Source organism: Corvus moneduloides, chromosome 17 (assembly GCF_009650955.1).
Source record: "Corvus moneduloides isolate bCorMon1 chromosome 17, bCorMon1.pri, whole genome shotgun sequence".
Lineage (NCBI taxonomy): Eukaryota > Metazoa > Chordata > Aves > Passeriformes > Corvidae > Corvus > Corvus moneduloides.
This window is the reverse complement of record NC_045492.1, coordinates 2900549-2918267: the sequence shown is the minus strand read 5'-3', so window position 1 is coordinate 2918267 and position 17719 is coordinate 2900549. Positions and strand designations below refer to the sequence as shown.

The 17719-nt window shown below is 47.9% G+C and overlaps 1 protein-coding gene across 2 annotated transcripts in view; it reads left to right on the top strand.

The window, feature by feature from the left end:
- Positions 1-17719, top strand: part of TOX2 (TOX high mobility group box family member 2) — a 149525-nt gene that overhangs the window by 42247 nt on the left and 89559 nt on the right. The gene's annotated exons all lie outside the window — the stretch shown is intronic.

Below are 17719 nucleotides of genomic sequence, written 5' to 3'. Positions count from 1 at the left end.
CAAGTGGGAGCTGCATCTGCATTACAAAACTGGAGATAGGAGGCTGAAGTGGCAGGACAGGGGGATTCTCCTTTCAGTGAACTCATGGGCTTTGCTCCTTGCCAGGAGCATCATGAAGTGATTCATTGCTGTGTTGGAGATAAGCACAATTATCTGGATTTCACATGTGGGGACCTTGACAGTTTTTAAATGAGCCCATTTGGGGCAAGATTAGAACACTTTTTCCCAGGGCACTGGGAGTCCCACCAGCTCCTCACGCGACCCTTTCCCAGGAATAGCCCCCATTCTGGGGACTTGCACCCCTGCTTCAAATGATTTGCCAAAACTAATGATTTTATATGTTGTCATAAGTCTCTGCCACCTCCTTTTTGGAGAAAACAAGGCCTTTTCCTTTTTTTCTCCCATGAAACACCTCTGTGTTTCAAATGTCCTCTCTTGCCCCAGGGCTTTGGTTTCCCATCTTTCTTCCCTTGTTTTCTCATCTCTCTCTGCTGAGAAGGGGGGGAATGGAACTGAATTCAGCACCTGGAGCCAAGTGTGTGCTGACAGTTTGGATAACAGCGTTACAGGATTTTCTGTGTTCTCTTCTCACCTGTTATTTTTGCTCTCTATCATTTTGATATTGCCGTGCTTTCAGTGGAGGTTTGCATGGGGCAGCTGACATGATTGCTGGTCTTACCACTTACTGCTCAGAGAATTTACCCCCTGATAAAATCTAGAAGGATTTCAGACCCCTCCTTCCTGCATGGAATGCTCTGGATTTGTCAGCAGGGTTTCTCCTGCTCTGATGTTCCCTTCTGCTTGGCTAGGTGGCTCAGAAATTCCCAAGACTTTGCCATTTGTAATTAACCTAAATAATGTTCTTTTCATCTGCAAACTTTGTTTCAGTCTGCAGCCTAGTTTTCAGGTCATTAATAAAGATATTGGGCAGCAGGAGACCTGGTTAAATACTTCTGCTGGTGTGTTGTTAATTATTTCCCTCTCGAAAAATGAGTCCCAGGCTTTAGTTTTGTCGAGGCCCTGAGCAGCGTCAGGTCTGTGCTCAGTGTCACCCGCATCTAAAGCCCAGTTTGGTTAAACCAAAGCTCAGCTTGGTATGGGAACTCTTCACACAGTCTGGTAATAATTTAGGCTTAAGTCAGTTCCTTACAGAGCAGCTGTACTGAAATGAAATGTCAGCTGAGAGCATCCACAGCAATGGAGGTTGGTGCAGTGAAAATGCACCTTTATTGAAATGGGCTGAAACTCGAATGGAGGTGGGTTCAAAGCTTCACATTTTCTTTGTAGAGAGCTCTGAGAAGAAATCTTGGAAAGCATCAACACATTGGCTCTCTCAAAACCCTCATCGCTGAGGGTGAGCCCCAGGATGCTCTCTGGGACCGTCGCGATCTCTTACAGCTCCTCTGGCTCTGTTTTGCTGTCACCAGTCTTCCTCATCCTACCACAGCTGCCCCTTTTTTCAGGTTTGCTTTCCAAGCCTCTCTTATGACCAGATGTGGCATTTGCCAACCCTGAGCTCTTTTTCAAAGCAGCTGCTTTTGCTGGTGATTTTGTGCCTGTCACGTTTTATAGGCTCCTTTGGGACTGTCATGCTCGGAGAGGCAAACCTAAAAATGCTCTCACCATGACATAAGCTGGAGTTTAAGCTGCTGATAAAATGCTTGTGCTAATGGGATGTTTGGGGTGGGTGGTCTGAATCCTTATCCCCCAACATCACCACAAACCCTGGCTGGGAAGCCTCAGAGAAGGGCAGAGGGATGTGATTGCTGTCATCCTCTTCACTGGCTGATGGGAGCACGGCTTAGCAGGGGTGGGAGAGCAGAAACTCCCCGGGAGGGGCGCAAGGAGTCTAATTTCTGAATTCAGAGGATAATAATTAAATGCCCTCAGGTGCTGTACTGGATCAGGGGGCTGTCGGGTGCCATGTCCCAGGCTGCTCTGAGAGCCAAGAGATGGATGGGTGCGTGGATGGATGGATGGATGGATGGATGGAGGGATGGATGGATGGATTGAAATCATGTACCAAAATGATGGTCTCTGGGCTGCCTGCAGTAAATGTCTCCCCGCAGGCTGAAACTACAGCCCTGGCAAGCAGCAAAGGTAAATGTGATTTGCACAGAAGGTGTTTGCTGGGGGCTCATCTGTGTCAGCACTTGCAGCTCCTTCAGAGCCAGCCATGTTGCCTCTCGTTTCCGCTCTGACTTGCAAAGATTTATAGATATATTTTTAGACTGAATATATTAATACACTCCTTTCCAAGAAATATAAACGATGAGCTTCCTGCTCTCTGGGAGATTCATTATGTTTTGCTTAAAGGAACCAAAGTTGCTTTCCTTTCCAATGAGCACACAAGTGTCTGGTCCCACTTAGCGACTGGAGAAGGTGATTAATTCCTCTGGTTTTGGAGGCAGCAGCGAAACACGGTCTGGAGATGCAGAACCACCCTGCAGCCTCGCTGGGGCTGAATTATCTGGCACAATGGAGCCTGTAATTAGCAGGTGGAGAAGTTGCTGCACGTGGAGCATTAGATCACAGAAGGACAGGTTACAGGGCAACTGAGGAAACAAAAGATTAGGCCCAGGCAGTAACAAATAAAGTGTTTTCATCTCTCCAGGATGCTTAAATCTCTGTAATACAAACTCATATAAAGAAAACCTTCATTAATGTAAAAGAGTTCAATCAAAACAGTCTGGGCCTGTTGTACCACATAACATGCAGCACTGGTATAATTCCTGCTGCTCTCTGTCAGAGCAAGGAGGATTCCTTCTCTTAACAGTTAGGAAAATTCTGGAAGTGGGGAAAAAAAGGTATCTTTATAGAGGTGCAGGTGAAATATAAAATGGAACATATTCACTAGAGGGCCTGAAATCTTGGTGTGACTTCCTGAATCAGGATGCAGAGTATTGGTGGAAATCACTTTTCCCCATGAAATGGTTTTGGAGAAAGTGTGGGATACTAATTGTGAGCTAGTAAATGGGATCTTTTTAGGTGTCTGACTCAGGCATGGTGGAAACCTGAGCAGAGAGTCCTTTTCTCTGGAAACATGGGGATCAAAATGATCTCATGAGACATCAAAGCTGACTCGAGTATCATCTCGTTAAACCCTGCATTTGGGGATGTTGTGTCTTGGTGTGTTTTTACAGCACATCCTTCCATGCCCCTTGGAATGTTTCGAGCAGTCCAGCTCTGGGGTGGTGCCCATCCCATGGGGTGTGCCCATCCCATGAGGTGGTGCCTGTCCCCTGTGTGCCCTTGGTGGCATCACACCAGTTTGAGAAGCAGCAGGACTGGGTGCAACTCTGCTGGTTGTCCCTGTTGGCACATTCCTACCTCTCTGTCCACACACCTGCGGGGTGGCACGTAAGGAGGTCCCCTGCCCCCCCTGTGCTGTGGTAAGGAAGGAAAAATGGCTTCTCCTACTTGTGCCTTGACCTTGTGGGCACCTTCTTGCCCAAGGCCACGCTTCGTGGTGGCACTGTGGAGATAACTGCTCCTTTGGGAGCTCTTTGGTCAGTGGATCCATCCTTCCTGAGCTGGATGTGCCTTTGGAGATATGCTCCTGATTCTGAGGCTCAGGAAGAAAATGCGACCAAGGAAGAGGGGAAAAGCTGCTGGTGGTGCCCTGTGCCAGCCTGCCTGATCACCTGGGCTGTCCTGGGTTTGACCAGCAGAATGAGTCTTATTGCTGAGAGCATGAGCTCTGTGCAGGAGGGTTTGTCCCTTTGTGCAGCACCTGGTAAACTCTTCCTGGCGCCTGGCTGGAGTGGGGCAGTCCATGGGCACAGTGGTTATGGGACAGTCCCTGCTGCTTAACCCCACTGGCACAGACAGGATGGACATCCTGGGAGGTGGGCAGTGGGGCAGGGCACCCATCTCCTCAGGCTTTCCACGGCACCTGGCCTTGCAACCTCTGTTTGGAGGTGCTGGCGGCGAGCGCGCTCAGGGCCAGGATCCATCCCAAGGATGAAACTGTGCTTATGTGGAGAAAAGCCAGACCCAGCAATCCATACACAGCATCCCTCACGTGTGCTGGTGGGAAGTGGCCCACGGTGGGGAGGGGTGCTTGCAAGGACCCGGCCCTGGAGTCCCTTTGGCTTGTCAGGTGATGTTTTCTCCTCTGGAGACGGGATGAAGCCCATGCAGGTGACTGCTCTGCCAGCCCAGCCCACACGGTGGACAGCAATATTCCATAATACCCCTCACAATTGTTCCTTTAACAGGCGTTGCTTGGATTATGTATAAGAATTAATAAATATTAGAGTGGATTTAAGAAAGTGGATTTAAGAAAACCCTTTGGTGTTGGGAATTGTGACTGGCAGCCAGCACCACTGAGAACAGCTCCTCTGTGTGCCCTGGCAGGCTGAACGTGAGCTTCTTTTCTTGTAAGGCCCATGCTGGGCTCCTCAAGGCCATTCTGGTGGCAGCTCCAGTGTCACTTTTGTGGTTTCTCAGGCAGGGTACAGAGTGCTGGAGCACAAGGATTTCAGCAGGGGTTAATGTTTCTTCGTTGGTGTGGCTGTGCTGATTAGTGCCTGCACCCACACAAGTGACAACAGCCAGGCCTTGGCATTCCCTCCCCATGGCGAATCCACAGCAGGCCAATTTGGGGAGTGTTACGAACCCTGGAAGGGGTGGCACAGCCATAAATCCTGCACGATCCGAAGGTGAGGGCTGGGGGAGGAAGATGGGAGCTCAGCTTGTCAGGGCAGCTCTTACGTTTTCCCTTTGTCAGCGTGAGCTAATGTTGAACAGGGCAAATCCTTCCCCCCAGAAGGAGCCTGGCAAGACCTTCCCGGTGAATATATGAATAGCAGTTGGGTAAACAGTGCATCTGAATTTATGAACGATTTGACACCGACAGGCTGGAACGAACTCTGTAATTTTATTGTGCTAGATTTAGTAGGTCAGACATATACATGCCAAGTCAGAATGACATAGAAAACCTTTCTAAGTCAAATTATTGCTTGAAAACTTCTCTTTTTCAAAGGCAAGGCCATGAGTTTTCATGCTTACTCTGACACATTTTCCTTCTAACAGTGCAACATGAGTCTTCAGGACAGGATTTGTCATGTAGAAGAGAGAAAGAAACCTGAAGAAGGGGGATACTAATTTCTTAATGAAGCAAGGCCTTTTCTGGCCACCTCTGCTGTCCTGAGATAGAATGTTGGATACCTGACTGGCAGGAGTTTAGGGCAGAAGTTGCAACACTGAGCATATTCACACTGTGCTATTCCCAGTGGTGCTAAAACCTTTCAAGCTCCTGGGTCCAGCAGCTACCAGCACCTCCAGCCTGCCTTTGGAGCCCTAACCCTTAATAAGATGGGAAATTATTTATTAGGAGCTTTTTCTCCTCTGAAGAGGTTCAGGGAAGGCTGGTGAGGTTTGCACATGATGGCTCCTCACCGGAGCATTGGAATGGGGCAGAGCCACGCTCTGCTGCCCTGCACACTCCAGCAAGGAGCCACAGGGGTGGGTGAGGTTGGAAGAATCCAGGACCTCAAAGTTGTCATCCTGAAGCTTCTTCCTGCTCTGGTAACTCCTGAGTGCGAGCAAATGCAGTTAGAAGGAAGCCTGAGTTGTTAATAAAAGCTTAGCTCTTCTTGTGGGTAGCTTGTTTCAGAGTGCAAACAGAACAGAACAGAACCAGGGCTCCAACAAGAAGCACAGAGGGCTCCCCACCACACTCATTTGCTTTGGGGCGAGCTGAAACGGTTTTGTCCTCTGTTGCTTGTGGCCATTCTCTGAGATGTGGCTGGCTGAGGATCTGGGGCTGGGCTGGAGCCCAGCTGTTGGCAGATGCTCAGCAGTGCCCGGATCACGGAATCCTTTGGGTTAGAAAAGACCTCCAAGATCATCAAATCCAACCATCCACTGAGTGCCACCGTGCCCACTGAGCCACACTGGGACGTGCCACACCTCTCATGTTTTTAACACTTGCAAGGATGGTGATCCCTGGGCAGCCTGTTCCCAGCAGGAACTCCCAAGCAGAAGTCGTGCTTCCCCTCCGTAGCCAAAGGCAAGCTGCTGGCATATCACCCCTGCTGGCTTTGCTCCCTGTGAAGAGTGGGCACCCATCCCGTTCCCAGGGCTCCTCCCTGCTCCCCTCCACCTGCCTAAGGTGGGGGCATTGGAAATAAATGATCTTTGAAGGCCTCCCAAGCCAAACCATTGCATGAAGCTGTGGTTAACCCCACAACAGGGCTGGGTGCAGGTGGGTGCCATCACCATGGGCATCCCACTGGCTCCTTGCTGACGTTCCCACTGGAGCAGCACAACCCAAACTCCAGAGGTTCCAAACAGATTTTTCAGCCCAGTCCTGACCTACTTGAAAGTAGCTTTTGCCATCCCAGGGAAGTGGGTAATGGGAGGCTGCAGTGCCTTCGGAACAATTACAGCTCACAGCAGTCCAAATGAAAATGTTTGTTGAAAACAACATGTGCATAATTAAGGCTTAATGAGCCCTTGTCTGTTTGGAATCTGCAATTAGATTTATAATAGAAAATACCAGCAAATGCCAAATAGCTTTAAAAGAAGACGAGATAAAAGATAATTTTGCTGCAAATCTATAGTAATACTGTAATTTAATGAGCTGGAAGTGTTGCAGAGAAAGACTGTAAGAGCTTTGGACGAGTTTGTATTGTGTGTGTTTATCTTATCTGCCCATTTCCCTATCTATAAAGCTGTCAGTCTTGCTTTTAACTGCTTGGAAAAAGGCAGGACTTTGCTAAAATCAGGAAGACTCCCTTTGTTTATTTTTATTTAAGTCATTAATTAGTCGGGCAAAGCTGCTCTTTTCTCATTCTCATCAACATGCTTTAAACTCCTTCTTAGGGTTAATAATAGTAATAATAATAATAATAATAGTCATAATAATATCTTTATTCAATTATTTACAGTGAGGCGGGGCATAATAATAATAATAATCAGAGGTGGTTTTTTCTGATTAGTTTCATTAATTTTAATGAGTTTTTAACTGTCTTTTCAAGATGTTGACAATTTTCAGCACTAAGGCAGATATTTAACAAGTAAACCTGAGGCCAGCTTGGCTGCAGTAAGCACAGAATACCTTTAGCCCTAATGAAAAAGTTAGAGGGCCGTAAAATCTGGTGGAAAGATTAATAAAGTGAACAGAGGGGTAGCAAAAAAAGGAAGAAAAGCTGAAATTGGAAGTGCTTGAGGGAGATGGTTGGGATATTTTTTCATATTTAATAGCTGAGGCTGGGAATGAAGCTTTGGGTGCTATTAAAGGAATCACAGCCATGGCAATGGGATGGTGGGGCTGTGATGTGCACAACCCCCTGGAAACACAGCTCAGCAGCTTGGTGTGACCAGCCTAACTCAGCAGTTTGTGAAACAAGGCCACAAGGATGTGGTGGTGCTGCCTGGGGAGGCACCTTTCCGATGCGATGTTATGGCCCGTGGGAAATGCTGCTGAGCTTCAGCTTCTGTAAAAGCCTGCCTGTGCATGTCCTGGCCCTCCGGCGTGTGAAGTTCCAGCTCTGGTGCTGTGTTTGCAGCTTGGGTCGTGCAGTTCCAGCCTCAGCCTCGGCAGCAGTGATGGGAGCCTGTGCACCCCATGTGTCTGCCCCTTCCCAACCCTGCTCCTGACCCGCTCCATCCGCTGCTTCCCATGGTTTTGCCCTTCTCAGGGACATGGAACCACATGGTTCCTCTGGATCAGGTTGCCCCATCCAGCCTGACCTTGCAATTTCAGAAATTACCTTCCTTATCATCCTTGTTTTGGGGTTGGGTTTTATTTTGTCTTTAAAGACCTCAGTTTTCATTAGTTTTATTCTCTTTGAGTCAGGAACATGTCCAAACATTGTGAAATGGATTGTACTTTGTCAGCCCTTTTATTTTTTTTTGCAAGTCATTCTATGTACCACTGCAAGAGTATATTTGCATACAAAGTGGAGTGCAGAACCACAGAAAGCAGGTTTTTGCTGGTGCCAAATATCTGTGTGCTGGAAACTATTTTCTAAATTACTGGCATGGAAGATCTCTGATTTTTTTTTTTTTTTTCCCTCTCAACTAGCTGGTTTTGCATAATGTTCCCCATGGTCTTGAAAAATCAATTATTTTTCCTTATGCTTTGCAAGAGAAGGAAATAGACAAGATCCTGAATTCTGGGGGGCAGAAATGTACTTTTGCTTGGAAAGAGGTTTGGGTTGGAAGGGACTTTTAAGCTCATCTCATTCCACTCCCTGCCATGGGCAGGGACACCCTTCAGTAGACCAGGTTGCTCCAACCTGGCCTTGGACAGTTCCAGGGATGGGGCAGCCACAGCTGCTCTGTACAACCTGTGCCAGGGCCTTACCATCCTCTGAGAAAAAAATTTCCTGATAATATTTAATCTGTGCTCAAAGAACAGGGGCTGTGAAGTGAATTAAAGGTACTGTTTTCCTTTGTGAATATCAATTGAGTAACACATGTGATTTTAGGATTTATTGGAGTGAGTTAGGAGGTACTTGGGATCCCGGTTATTTACCTGTACAGCTGCCAGCAAAGCACTGAGATTAGAAGCAAAATACATGGTCTTAAAAAAGTGCCCAGCTTTGAGGCATCTCCTCCTCACTCCTCTGACAGCTCAGTTCCTTGCTTCGTTATTTACTCGCTGTGCAGTCGAGAAAAGATAAATAGAGATTTCCAAACCCATTCCTGCTCCACGTACATCAAACCCAGCGTCACCCAGCCACTGCTTGTGCTGGCAGCTGCCACCTTCGCTCCCCAAGGAATTGCTTTGATTCCATCCAGGAATTCACTTCAGGCGTGCAGCTGAGCATCGCTGCCCATGCTGCACGCTCCCTGGGCGAAGGGGACCCAGTTGCAGGGTGGGAAAACTTCCCTGCTTAAGGTTTCTTCATTCCCAGCTGCTCCCTCGCCTCCTTGGCTATTCCAGTGCCATGTGCAGCCCCTCTCCAGTGGCACCTCTGGCTGCAGCCAGGGCTGTTGTTCTGCTGTTGAAATCAGCATCTCCATAAAAGACTCCCAGAGCAGAGCCAGGCTGGTAGCTGCTTCCCAGGCACACAGGTATCGACTCTATTTTTATCTGAGCCCCGAGGTTTTATCTTGCAGAAAACAATGTTTCTCGGCACCTTTGACGCTGGCACTGTTCTAGCACAGAGTCTCCGCAGCTTCTTTTAGATCTTTGCATGTTTTCTGCCTCTCTCAGTTTCCTGTGAATTACAAGTGTTGCTGGAGGAGCAGGCAGTGCAGTTATTGCTCCTCAGCACTTATTGTATTTATTTAATGCACACCAGGCCAGTGCCAGGATGGTGCTGCATCCCTGATCCCCTCACCAGGTTCCCTCAGCTCTCCCGCTCACTCAGCTGCTGACGGGTGAAGGACCAGCTCAGCGAGGGCCTGGTAGTTATATTTTTTTGCAGATAAACTCCTCGAGCACCTGTGATAAACGGCTCCGGATGTGCTTGCCGTTTGGTTTCCAGAAGGAAGTGATGTACATGCCTGAGCCTTGCAGCGACAGCGCTGCAAAATAAACAGTGTTGAGCTGGTCAGCGATGGGCTGGGGAGGTCCTGGGTGAGAGCAGCGGGTGCTGCTCACCTCCCAGCAGCCTGATTTCCTCATCCATGCCCAGACTTGGAGAGAAATCAGGAAGGATTTGGTTTTTGGCTGCAACTCTAGTGAGCTCTTGGTGCCATGGAAAAGGATGGAGATCTGCTGAGCACTCAGTGCACCAGGGCAGCTCAATGCACCAGCAGCAGCTCTCCCCAGCAGCATTACACCAGGCTAAACGCTAAACACAATCATCTGAACACAGTCAAAGTGTATTAGATCAACATCTGCCTTCAGGGGCAAAACCTGCTAAACCGAAACCCCAACCCCTCCTCCATGCACAGCGAGGTGCAACCGTGAGCAACTTTGGCCTTTAAATTCATCACCCTTTCTCTGAGCATCCTTCTCCTCAGTGCAGCTGGGAGAAGAAGGGGAGGCTGGATGGGTGGAGGATTAGCTGCTCTGTGCTGCTTTTGCTTCTTGTTGGAGTCGCACGAGAAAGGGTTAAGCAGAATTTTGATCTCTGCAATATTTTCATGCTTATACATTCTGTTTCTCATTTCCATGACAAAGATGGTAGGAAGAGCAGAATAAGGTACAGAATTTGCAGAGCAATTTTAAGACTGTAATGAGAACAGAAAATAGTAGGGGGAGAAGAATTGTAATTAGAATATGAAATGGGAAAAAAAATTAATCTATTTCCATGTCAGTCTTAAGACTAAATTCTGCTGCTCCCTGTAGCTTTCAGTGGACGGGTTTTTTGTGTGTGTATGTGAAGAGCTTGAACTCCTTTGCAGGCTCAGAAAGATCCAGGTAAATGAGTTTAAGGCCTCATTCCCCCCCCAAATAATATAATAACAATAATTTTGTGTGCAGCGTTGACAGGAAGCCAGCCGGTCTCTTAGATAAATGAATGCTGTCACTCGAATAGTGGTGGCATTTCAGGAGAATAAAAGGGGGTGCTGCAGAGGTTTTGGGGTGAAGGTCTGTGTGAGTATTCATGATCACGTGTCACAGAAGCCTCCAAACACCAAATATTGCCAGTCCTGAGGGACATCTGTGTGTCCTGAGCCCCCCAGGCAAAGCTGGGCCCCCCACGTGGGGTTGTGCAGTGCCTGGCCCAGCTGAGCTCTGAGTATCTCCAGGGATGGAGATCCCACAATGATATTTGACCACCCACATGCTAAAAAATGAGATTATATCTGCCCACAGAGCTCCCAGGAGCCCACAGGTCTGGGTTTATTACTCATCTCTCATTTGTTCAATTGCTGTTCTGGATCCTTCTCAGCCACAGTGTCCTTCAGCAAGAGGTGGTGTTGTTGGGCCCAGCACAAACTTCTCTGGAAGGGCTTAATTTCACTTGCTAATAATTTCGGTGTCTGTCTCCTTGATTTCAGGCTGTTAGAACCCTGCTCTCATTTCATTTTTTCATGTACATCTTTGCTGAGCCCCTCTAACACCCTTTTATCCCTTCCTCACCCCTTTTTCCTCATCCACATGTGCCATTCCACACCTCGGATCCTCCTCGCAGTTGCCCTCTCTCTTTCTTCTAACAGTACAGACGGCAAAATAATACTTGATCTTTCATTCTTTGCTCTTTTCCTGATTGTTTCTAAAACCTGAATGGCATTTTTGGCAGCTGCTGAAGGCTGAGCAAAAGTTGGAAGTGAGCTGTCCAGAACAGTTTCTCTTCTGGACAGCAGCAGCTATTTTAAGGCCCATTGTCATGTCTGTCGTTGGGGTTGCTTTTCTTCAGTGCATTACTTTGCATTTATTGACATTAAATTTAATCTTCCATTTCCTCAGTGCCACTTAGTGCAGCGAGAGTCCTAATGCAGAGCTATTCAAAGGCACTTTTAGTTTCGGCTGGCCTGAATAATTTCTGTCTCATTAATAAACTGAACCCTTGCAGATCAGTTATGTGATGAGCTGGATAGATTTTAGTGCAGGTGGGTCACAGACCATGATCTTCTTGCTAAAACCTACGGAGTGTCTTGCTGTGAGCAAGAGAACCTTGACCTGGGTCCCATGACATGTTGGGTTTTGGGGTTTAGAGCTGGTTTTCGAGGAACCTTGTGAGAAGTCCAACCAGAGAGATCAGTTCACCTTTCCTAGGGGCTTGCTGACCCTTCAGCAAGCTCTAAGTGGGCTGTGAGGCACAAGGTCCCTCTGTTGGCTCCCTCTAGGCCTCCTTGGGGTGTGTTGGAGTATGACAGGTTCACGCTGAGGGAGTTGGACATGCTGGTGTGGAACCTTCCCCTTCCCACTCCAGCTGGTTTGGGAGTACAGACAGAAGATCAAACATTTAAAATCATTGAATTATTTAGGTTGGGAAAGATCTATGGGATTGTTGGATCCAGCCATTCCCCCAGCACTTCCAAGGCCACCTCTAACCCATGTCCCCAGGTGTCACATCCATGTCTTTTAAATCCCTCCAGGGATGGTGGCTCCACCACTGCCCTGGGCAGCCATACCAGAGCTGGACAAGCCTTTCAGAGAAGAAACTTTGCCCTAATCTCCAATCTAAACCTCCCCTGGCCCAGCCTGAGGCCGTTCCCTCTCCTCCTGTCCCTGTTCCCTGGCAGCAGAGCCCGACCCCCCCGGCTGCCCCCTCCTGTCAGGGACTTGTGCAGAGCCACAAGGTCCCCCCTGAGCCTCCTTTGCTGCAGGCTGAGCCCTTTCCCAGCTCCCTCAGCTGCTCCTGGGGCTCCTTTCCCAGCTCCGTTCCCTTCCCTGGGCACGCTCCAGCCCCTCAATGTCTTTGTTGTCATGAGGGGCCCAAAGTTCCCTCCCACTGTTTTAGGGCAGGTGGATGAATGTCGCTTGGCTGTGCAGGTTCCTTAGGATTTCCTTGGTTGGTTTGATGTTTTCCTTCTGGCTATCCCAGTGTGAGAGCTTCTCAGATGGGTCTTTCCAAGGGAGATGCTTCAGTTTCAGAATTTCTGAATACTCACTCCATCAGTGTCCAAGCTGGTGCAGGTCATTCCTTCCTTTTCCACCTGGTTGTAGTTTCTTGACAGCCTCTACCATACCTTGGTCCCACCAGCTCTGCAGGTTTCCTGCTCCTGGTGTATTTGAGAAAAAACTGCTACTAGGCTTTCATCCTACTTAAAACAAACAAATCAACCAAACAAGCCACTTTTTACTGTAAGGCTTTAAGCCTCGAGACTTCAGCTACATCCATCTGAATTTCCCCAGGGATAATGTATGAGAGTATTGACTGCTTGTGGAAAACTCAGCCCCTCAAAGCCCCGGTGGCTCCTGTGGATGCTGGGTTTGTGTTCTGCCTCTGACACCTGCTGTGGGGTTGTGCTCCCTGTTAATGCCATTTGTCCCCAAACAAATCGTGGTGCGTGGCCGGGCTGGAGATGCCGAGCTTCCCTCGCAGGGCACTCCTGGGGGGAGCCGTAAATCTCGTGCTGAACTCCTGACCCTCCCTGACAGGATCAACTGAGGGGCTAGCCAAGCATTTCAGCACACAAATAAATAATGCTAAGTAGATCACTCCGGGCCAGAGGTTGTGTAAAGACCTTAATGGGGGAACTGCAGTTAAAGAGATTAAGCTAACCTCAGCCATGTATTCCCTGAAGAGGTGGGATGCTAAATTACTCCGGCAGGAATTTGCTCAGCCGGCAGCAGCACTGGCAGGGGCAGGGCTGAGGTGAGGATTTGACATCCCAGAGGTGTGTCCAGAGAGGATCCTTACCAGGACCAGCATCCTTGGGTCTGAATGCCTCAAAGGGCTGAGCCTGGTGTGCAGGAGCAGCATCACGGGGATGCAGGGCATGGAAGTACCACGGCCAAAGTGCACTCACAGCAGAATGTACCACCCAAACAATACTGATAAAAACCACTTGTGGATAAAACTATTTCTGTAACACTTTCTAAAGAAGAGTTATGTTCCCCCATGGTGGGAACGGTGCCATTGGAAGCAGCTGAATGAAGCCCAGCAACACATGGGCTGCAATATTTTTTTCTTTAATTTTTTTTTTTTTTTAATGAGGAGTATTAAATACAGGTTAACTGTGATTTACAAGTTTTCTTGGGTCCTAACTTTTATTCACTAGAAACCTAAAGGCATTCCTTGCGTGGCATTATTTTGGGTCACTCTGTCTTGGTGCCAGTGGTAGCTGAGGTGTAGCTTGCTGGAAAACAAACCCAGCTGCATTCCAAGAATCTCCCGTGAAAGGTGATATCCCCAGTGCACCCAGTTTGGAAATGAGGTTGTCATGAGAGGGAACCTGCTGCCCATCTCCTGTGTCCTGGTACAGGGAGGCAAACCAGAGGTGAGTGTTTATAGCTCTGACCAGTAGGAACCACTGGAGGCATCCAATTTGTTCTTAACTGGTCATTTAGTAGCTCCTTGATGCTGATGGCTCTTAATTACTGCTGGATTTGTATTAGCAGTCCACATTTTCAAGCTCTAGAACCTCAGTGGACTTGCAGTTAAGGTGCTCTGGTCTAGTATTGCCAAAAATTAGTGGCAGAATTTAGGTAAGACCCCTCCAAAAACAAAAAACTCAAAAAAAACCCACAAAAAAACCCACCCAAACACACCACACATAACATAAACTTAAATAAAAAGTTTGGAAGGATTTTGAGATCTTGCAGGTATCACAGAAGGTATTACTGGTGTGAACTTGGCCAGCATATTCTGGTCGAGTGGAAGGTGTCCCTGCCCATGTCAGGGGAGTTAAACTGGATGATCTTTAAGGTCCCTTCCAACCCAAACCAATCTGTGATTCCCCTGTTTCTTACAGAGCTGAAATTTCCATCTCAGTTCGTGGCTCTCAGGAAATAAAAAGGATGTGATCAGATTCATAATAAAATTGTACAAGCTGGCAGTGCCATCCAGGAAAAAGTAACACCTTCCTGGAATCTTGGCAGGAGGTTGTGTTTCTTTCCACTGGGTCCTTCCCAGTTAGCAAACATTTGTTCTCCCTGTTTGCACAGAGCTGGAGATCCCACAGCTGCTGCACGTTGGGGTCTGTCCCAGCCTGCTGCCTGCATTTGTTTTTCTTACTCATATTCATCCTGCTAACATGGGACCCGTGTGACCTCTGGGCACATTTACAGGTTTGAAAATAATGCTGTGGAGCAAAAATAACAAACCAAAGTGAGTCTAGAAAAGCAATAAAAGTTTTAAAAGTGCTTTGTACAACAACATCTGAATTGAGCTCGGTGTATGGGCTGATAGAGCAGCAGCGCCAGCTGCAGCTCCCCTGGAAGAGCCGTAGTAAAAGAATTCTATTTTTAATTAAATTCTTCATGAAAGACTGAATTTCAGAGGGTGATTCCTCACAGAATAGAACTGTCCTTTTATCTTTTGTTTGGACCCATAATACTCAGTAGGTTGTCCCATGGAGGGCTGCAGTCATGGCTTGGTCTCCATCACCCTGCTGTCCTTGGAACTCCCTCTCTGAATGGGGTTGGCAGCATCCATGTCCTTATCCATCAGTGCCAGGCAAAGCCACCTCCTACAGCACAAGATGGAGTCTTGCCTGTCCTTTGGGTTGGAGTTCTTGCCACCTGCAGACCAAGGCAGTTCAGTGGAGTTCATTTGACTTTGCTGCCAGAATTGTGGAATTTGGGGCACTTTCCCTTCCTTTTTCCCTTCTCTCTCACCCTTCCCCTTCCCCCTTTTCCTTCCCTTTTCCTTTTTCTTGCCCTCTTTTCTTTCCCCTTCCCTCCTCAGCTTCGTGCTCATTTCTTGCAGGAGAGGGCAAGAATCAGCCACAGCCACTGCTTTGTTTAATAAGCTGCTCCTATTAACCACAGAATGATAAAATTAAGGAATTGCAACCGAGCACAGGGATGATAAAGACAACAAGAGCACAAGAGGATGTTCCTTTTGAATTAGGACTTGAAAATGATCCCTGCCACATCATTCAGTGCAGGTTGGATTTTGGGGTAAGGAGGATGATGAATGGCTGTATCCAGGTCTGGAACAGGAGCTAGAGTGAAGGAAAAAAAAAGGAGGAAGCATTTATAACCAAGGGGAAATATTAAAATTTCTGTTTCTACCATAAATTTACCTGGAATGATGGGGTTGATTGTTTTGAAGTGCATTCCGTAGCAAAACAATAATGAGAAGAGGGAGGGCACATTACTTATCTGCTCTACCTGGCTGCTGCATAACTGGCAAACATCTAATTGAAAAAATATCCTGATGGGAGAATTTCTAATAAATTTGTTTGCACCCTCATAGCCTGGAGGAGAGGGGAAAAAAAATCCGATCAGCAGTGGGGAAATTCCAAAGTTTCCATTGCATTTCGAGTCTTGATTTTCAGGCTCGCTGCTCAGCCTGGCAATCAGAGGAACAGTAATTTTGAAGGCAGGATTCATTACAGTTCTTATGAAGGCATCAAGGGCAGAAGGAGTTGTGGAATGGAGGTATGGGAACAGTAGAAAGCCATAAAAAAATACATTCTGGCAAGCAGAAGGGTATGGAGAAAGGAGAGTGTTTGTCCTGCTCTGGGACAATCCCTAGTGAAGGATACTTTTGGTTTGCTGAACGTAACTTTCAAGGTAATTTTTTTCCTGGAGAAAAAGGCTGTAGCCGGGTGTGGGTCGCTGTCTTCTCAGGGGTAGCAAGGGGTAGAATGAGAGGAATGAACCTCATGTGCACCAGGGCAGGTTTAGATGGGATATTAGGGAGAATTTATTCACTGAAACAGTGGTCAGGTACTGGAACAGGTGGCCCAGGGCAGTGGCGAAGTCACCATCCCTGGAGGGATTTATGAGAGGTGATGTGGCACTGGGGGACATCATTAAAGGTGGCCTTGGCAGTGCTGGGAGAATGGTGGACTCAGTGGTCTTGGAGGGCTTTTCCAAGCCTAGAGATTCTGTGATTCTCCACCAACCTCTGGCACCTCTGCTGCCAGTTCAGGTGCCCCTGCTGGGGTCGGTTGGGTTGTTAGAGGGTATTTAGACTGCAGAGCAGGTTGGGTCTCCGTGCCTGGAAGCACAGCAGCTCCAGCTGGAACTGGCACTGGCTGTGCCAGTGACCATCTGGCAGGTGGAGGGAAATCCAGTTTAAAGTGGATGGTACCCAGCTGTCTTCTGGGGAAGTTGTTTGGTCCAGTGCTCATTGCATCCCACAGCTCCTGCCTCACTGATGGATTTTGCAGAACCCAGCAGCTGCACAGGAATCCTCTCCCACCCTGCTGCAGGTATCTCTTAATGAGGGCCACAATACCTGCTCCAATTTTGCAGCTTTTAATTGGTTTGCTCTGCTGTGCCAGAGGACAGTTTGGCAATTAGAGGATGTCTGAGGCCAAGCAGAGCCCTGTTACCCCCACTTGGCTTTACTAACTCTGCTGACTTTAATAGCTAATCCTGTAGCTCTCCGAGAAATGGAAGTGTAATTAATTGTCTAGGCTGAAATTCTTCACCTGGTTTTATTTAGATTTCACTTTTATTGCTCTTAATATGGCCACTTTCTGTTAAGGCATAACTGGAATCAGCTTCATATCAGAGAGTGAGAGAACAGGCGAGGGGTGAGCGATCTCCAATTCATCATGCTGCCGGTAAGGGCAGGAGGCTTGGCTCTTCTCCTTGTTAAGTGCAAGGTGTCATTCACAGCTGGTACCTCCATCCTCATCTCGGGAGTGTTTTATGGCACAGCCCATTTTTATTGCCATAATTAATTTGTGAACTCAGCCTTGAGGCCTGCCCCTGCCGTACTTCGAGCCGGAGACAATCCTGGAGGGCTTTTTTCCTTCCTTTGGAATCAGAGTAAAGGAAAAGCTCCTCTTGTAGCTAATTAGTGAGAAGAGTTGTAGTTCTCCATGGGGCTTTTGTGGCCTGGTAAGTGGATTAGCAGCTGGGAACTGGCTGTGGAGACACAGGAGGATGGGCTGTGCTCAGGCTGCCTGGCCCAGCCATGGAGCAGGGTCCTGGCAGAGCAGGCAGGAGAACAGGAGATGAGGGGATGGATGTGTCAGGAGGGGCAATCAGGCTTTGCACAGAGACCCCTCCTGAATGCTCCAGAGTGATGCTGCATTGCTGCAGTAGCTTTGCTTTGGTGTTGAGGGTAATGCAGAGGTCTCTAAGAGGATTGCATGGGACCTGCCCAAGTCCTGGACATTTCCTTTGCTGGAAGTTGGCTTTTAATATCTGATTGATGGTCTAGTAGGAATTTTAGCAACAGCTTCTTTAGGGTGATCTTTGCTGCAGCGTACATCTGTGGGTTCACACATTTGA